This window comes from Erpetoichthys calabaricus, chromosome 7, assembly GCF_900747795.2.
Source record: "Erpetoichthys calabaricus chromosome 7, fErpCal1.3, whole genome shotgun sequence".
In the NCBI taxonomy this organism is placed as follows: Eukaryota; Metazoa; Chordata; class Cladistia; order Polypteriformes; family Polypteridae; genus Erpetoichthys; species Erpetoichthys calabaricus.
In genome coordinates, this window is record NC_041400.2 from 49,383,200 (window position 1) to 49,389,199 (window position 6,000).

The 6,000-nt window shown below is 38.1% G+C and overlaps 1 protein-coding gene across 7 annotated transcripts in view; it reads left to right on the forward strand.

Moving 5' to 3' along the window:
• The window catches only part of mctp1a (multiple C2 domains, transmembrane 1a), an 890,372-nt gene that overhangs the window by 402,538 nt on the left and 481,834 nt on the right, over nt 1-6,000 (forward strand). The gene's annotated exons all lie outside the window — the stretch shown is intronic.

The window sequence follows — 6,000 nt, forward strand, 5'->3', positions numbered from 1 at the left end:
AGCTTCATTCCAACCCGCTATATCCTAACTACAGGGTTACGGGGGTCTGCTGGAGCCAATACACTTGATTGTGATTTTCTAAATTACTTTCTGCAACAATGCTTCATCTGTTTAGTGGGACTCCTGCTTGGTGGGACATTAGTAAAAGAAAATTCTAATGAAATCCAAAAAAACATAACCAAATAAAATAAAGTATTTGAATATTATGAAGAAAAATAAAACAGTAATATTTTTCATTTTTGTTTTTTCTTCATCTCCCCTTTTAAATTACGGAGAAACAGGAGCTAATGCTGAGAGTCAAGAATTTGAATCATAGCCTGAACATTATCTGTATTGGCTGTGCATGTTCTCTTTATGCCCATATGTTGCTTCCTCCCAATAAACTGATTTTCCTTGAACAACCTAGAAAGAGATGGCTAATTTAATTGGTTGACTATGCACTGAATTGACAGTTAAATAGGTACATCCCTCCAAGTTTCATACATGCGTATTTGTTACTCCACTACCATTCATCTACTCATTTACAGTTCTAAACCTGGCCTGTCCTAAACTTCCTACCCCCTCAATTTCTAGTTTAAACAGTCCTCAACTTTCCAATCTCACATGCATCCCGAGAACATAGGTGCCCCACAGATTCAAATGTAACCCGTCATGGCGATACAGGTTCCATCTGTTCCAAAATGAGTCCCAATGCCCCATAAACCTATAATCTTCTACCCTAGACTGTGAGCTGAGCCATGCCACTTCCTCCTCCTGTGACCCTGAACTCATGGTGCTGGATTAGCTGGCATCTCCTGCAGACATAGCATTTATGGACGCCTAGCACTTCTAAGCCACCCTTCAAAAAGGTGAACATCAAACAGGACTTGCCTTGTACAGGCCTCATTTAAAAAACAATACATTTGGATTATTTAACTGCTCATCCCTTCTTATTTTTCAATATTTACAATATTTAACTTGAATTATTAAAGTTATGTAATTAAAATTGGAATAAAAGTACTGCTGCTGTTATTTAACTCCCTTAAGTCAATACTTTCCAGCTTGACTGTCTTTCTTTGGAGTTACTAAACTTTGCTTTTCCCATATTCGCTCCCCCTGTCTGTTTTCCTAACTCTGAGCCCCTCCTATTACTTCCTTACTTTTAAACTCTGCGACTCTGACTACACTGTCTGTGCTCCTTCCCATAAATGAACACTTACACTTGTCACCCACTTACTTGTGCTAACTTTCCCTAACATGAGCAATAAGAACCTTTTATCAAGTACACCCTTTTTTCACCTTAATTTCTTCTAGCTAAGAAAACATACTCACTGAGTACTACCTGCTATGTTACTGGTGATTTACTTATTCACTTGCCGGTGTCTACCACTGCTCCGCTCTCTTCTCTGGAATGACAGTTTAAATGCCACAGAGCCCCTCTCTTTTACGCCTTTACTTTCAAGCCTACTGTCTACCCTATACTTAGAATAAATGCTTTATTCCTTAGGCATGAACTCTTATGCCCTTGCTCAATACCAGTGCTAATGATTTCCTGTATGAGTGCTATGTACTGCTCTCTCCAATAATTTTTCATATACCGCAATTTCTGTCCACTAAAGAATCAGTTGCACTTAACTGTTTGTCACTACGACGCAGGTTATTTAATCACTGGCTTAATGGCTCCTTTACTTGCTTTCTCTGCTCTCTGCCATACAGATGCTACAGATTTGAATCCAAGTACCTGTTCGAAACACTCCTATACAGACCAAAAAAATAAGAAAAAAAAAAGCTTCTAATGGGAAAAAAGCTATAAAAATTCCTGCACTGCTCCTTAATGGCAACCAATAAAACTTAAGATTTTAGGAGCAAATGTATTTTAATTAACTCTCACACTGATCAGCGCTAACACTCAGTACTTCTTCCACTTCAATATGCAAGGATGATGTCAACACATCAGTACGTCAGTCTCAGTCTCAACGTTCCAAATTACATGAAAATCATATCCCGGATGATACAGAAAAGTTCAGTCTCACCTCATAGGTTGCCCAGGACAATGGAAAGTGGAGTAAAATATTTGGGGTAAACCCAGAAAATGGATATTAAACTGGTGATTACAATCATGCAATACCACCTGCCAGATATTGCATTGTACTATATAACTATTTTCACCATCATTGATTCAGCTTTTGCTGTATGTCGAAGGAGTTTTTGGACTGCTTTTTGCCATTGTCAAAAAAGCACACTCGGAGGATGATAATATTTGGGAAACTGAAAGGCTCGTCGTTGAATATGAATGGTGGTGAAAGAATAATATCCTGATTTGAGAAACTTCATTAGTTAACCTACTAAAATGTTGCCCATTTGTCCAAACATTTTTATTCTGGAATTTATTTTCCATTCATGCTCTTTCTTCTCTTTCTTGGTACAGTGGAACCTCGGTTCACGAACGTCTTGGTACACATACAACTCGGTTTACGACCAAAAAGTTCGCCAAACTTTTGCCTCGGTTCACGACCACACACTCGGTATACGAACAAGCCAGGTTCCCTTTCGGTTTGTACATGTTCAGTCTCTCCCTGTGCATTTCCTGTGCAGCGAGCAAGAGAGAGAGCAAGAGAGCGCGACACACACACACACGCACACACACACACACACACAGAGGCAGCGCAAGAGACAGGGGCACACACACACAGGCAGCGCGAGACAGAGAGAGCCGTGCACACACACAGGAGCATGCACGAGAGAGGCGCGCACACACACAGGAGTGCTCTAGAGAGACACACACACAGCCGCTCCAGGCTCGCAAAAGAGAGATGCACGCACACACACACAGGCAAGGGAGAGAGAGGGGCGCACACACACAGGAGCGCTACAGAGACACACACACAGGCGCTCCAGGCTCGCAAAAGAGAGACGCACGCATACACACACAGGCGCGAGAGAGAGAGCGAGCGAGGGATGCATAAGGTAGAGAAGGCTTGTTTTTCTTTTCAGTTCTGTTTACAGTGATCAGTTCGTAGCCTGCATTGTTGCAATGTTACTTTTCTTGGTGGTTTATTAAATTACGGATTTTTCAAATGTTCATTTTTACCCCTGTGCTTAAAACTCATTAAAAAAAGTGTTTTTAGCGAGCGGTTCCTAGCACTATAGCGCGAACTATTGCAGTGTTAGTTTTCTCTGTTGTTCAAGGTTTTCTCAGTGATATTCAATGTTTTTATATTTAGTTTACCATTACGCTGTGCATTCTATGGTATAATTAACTATATTTGTGCTTAAAAAATAAAAAATATATATATTTACATACAGTTCGTATGGTCTGGAACGGATTAATTGTATTTACATACAATCCTATGGGAGAAATTGCTTCGGTTCACGACCAACTCGGTTTACGACCAGAGTTTTGGAATGAATTATGGTCGTGAACCGAGGTTCCACTGTATATTCTCTTGATAACAATTTGGCACCACATTGAGATGCCCAATTGTGCCTCACTTTAATGTTTCCCTGCCATTCAGCTCTGGTGATTACACTTATGTTTGTGTGGAATATGTTATGTGCCCATAGTTACCAAAGATGGTTTCTCTTTAGATGATGGTGTAGCATCTATATGTAGCTCTACATGTTTGACAAAATAAGAATTAGAAATGGAGATTGACTGTTGCCTTAATGAGGCTGAACTTTGAATTCTTTTAATGTTTTGGTAGTATCAAATGTATTGATAATTTTGTGCAATCAGAGTACATATGGGTCAGAGTTGTGAGGGATAAGTGAAAATATATGACATGTCTTTGAATAATTTAATTTCAAAATGATGCTTTTTACACTTTCCTGTTAAAATGGATAGTGAAATGGACGGAAGAATAGACACTCTGCAGTTACAGTGTAATAAATGGGTCACCACTAGGCTTAGTTGTGATACCTTGTGGAGGTCACTTTAAGAAGAGCAGCTGCAATACTTATGTCCAGTGACATCTTACAGACATTGTATGTCCACTCAGGAGAATAGAAAAAAAGAAAGAGGGAGAGAAAGGGGAACCATACACATTAATGAGGCCTTTTTCCTCAACAATGGAGCAAATATTAATTTGAAAACAGGTGACCTTTCAAACTGGATGCTTACTTCACCATAGTGTTAGTTATCAGCTGCCCAAAAATACCAGTAGAATGAGAGGAGAGTTAGGATGATGCCTTCATTTTCTTTATATTATACACATTTATTTCAATTAATAACTTTTTTTTTTTTTACAGATAAGTACATTTTTAAATGGGTGCCTTAAATGAATGAATTTCATGTGCTGTAAGCCTATCTGAACAGAGGTGCTGACAGATGGAATTCTAGGCTAGGTATTTTCCTGTCAAGCATGTACAGTAACTGCTATAAGGATCCTGTCCCCCTAACTTAAGTGTGGTTTTAAACTAATGAATACCTGACGCTTTAATGTTTACTGGGAAACTGAGCAGAGTAAATGTCGCTGCTGCGAGGGACTCATTGATTACATCAATAAAAAAGCTGTGATATAAAATCTCACAAAAGCATTCAGTGATTCTTCTTGCATGAGGTAATAACAGTGCAATGCACAAACAGAGGGCCAAAAATTTTGGTGTATTTAAAATCACTTGCTTTCTCATTTTCTGAAACCAGTTATTACAATCAGAGTACCATACCATACATCAGTGTTCATATTGCTTACTACACATCATATTGCTGCTACTTCTTTGTCTTGTCTTTGCACAATGTCTTGTCTTGTTTGTGTTTTAATTTTACATTTAAATTAAAATTTTTAATTTTTATTTGCACTTCATGTTGTTACACTGTGGACCCTGAGCTTCGCAATTTCGTCTATCTGTATACTTGTGTATGGTTGAGATTACAGTAAAGTTCGCTTTGCCTTTGACTTTGAATAATCAGGGCCGGTATTAAGAATAAGGCAGGAACCAAACTTCTCAAACTTGATCTGAAGGCCAGACTTTTATTAAGACATTTGTACACATTGCCCACACTCACTTGTCCATTTGTGCGTTTACTGAGGCTGCTGTACTTAATAGCCCAGCACCACTGGGCATAAGGCAGTAACTAACCATGGGGCAGGTGCGAGCCCATTGTGGACACCCACTGCCAAATAAACCTGACATGCATATCATCAGGATGCACAAGGAAAAGCAGAACACTTGGAGAAAAACCCTTGCAGACACAGGAAGAATGCACTAACACAAAGAGTGACCAGACAAGAAATGCAAACCCTGGATGGTTGATATGTGTATGATGCAAAGTGCCACATACAAAATTATTTCCTGTGCATCTTATAATTGATTTTGAAAAGGGTGTTTACAGATATATTTTAAATATACATTAGCTTTGCGATTTGAGAAAAATACTTTAGATGCAATGCCATAATTGCATTTTAAGACACCTTAACCTGTGCCAGAAGTTACTGGTAGATGTCAAAGCAATTTCCTTTCATTTTAAACTGCTATATAATAGAATGAAAATGGAACTCAAAAGACAGAGCAAATTATTTAAATGGCATGTTTTGAATAGAAAGTTTTTTTTTATTATCATCTTCCTTTATTCATCCATTCTTTACTGAGCTGCTATTTCTAGTACACAGCTGCAGAAAAACAGACAATTTAGTCTGCCATACACATTTTTCCTTGTTACAGAGTAATGCTGCCACCTGGTGACCATTTTTAGGAAGTGTTAGGAAATTTGTATTTCCTTACAAAGTCATTGATATTTATTTAAAGCCTGTTTGTTGCATTAATATTTAGGTCAAAGTATAGAATTTAAGGAGAAAACGATACATTTTATAGTTAAATATGATGATATTGATGTCTAATGTAACCACATTATTGTCTTTTGTGGAATTTTCATATTAATTTTTTTTCTGAATGCTCTTGGCTTCAAAATCTGTATACATTCACAGCAACATTACATTTACTTATTTGGCTGACTCCTTTCTCCAAGGTGACTTAAAACATTTGAGATACAATTTATATTGCTTTTGGTTTTCCAATTGGAGC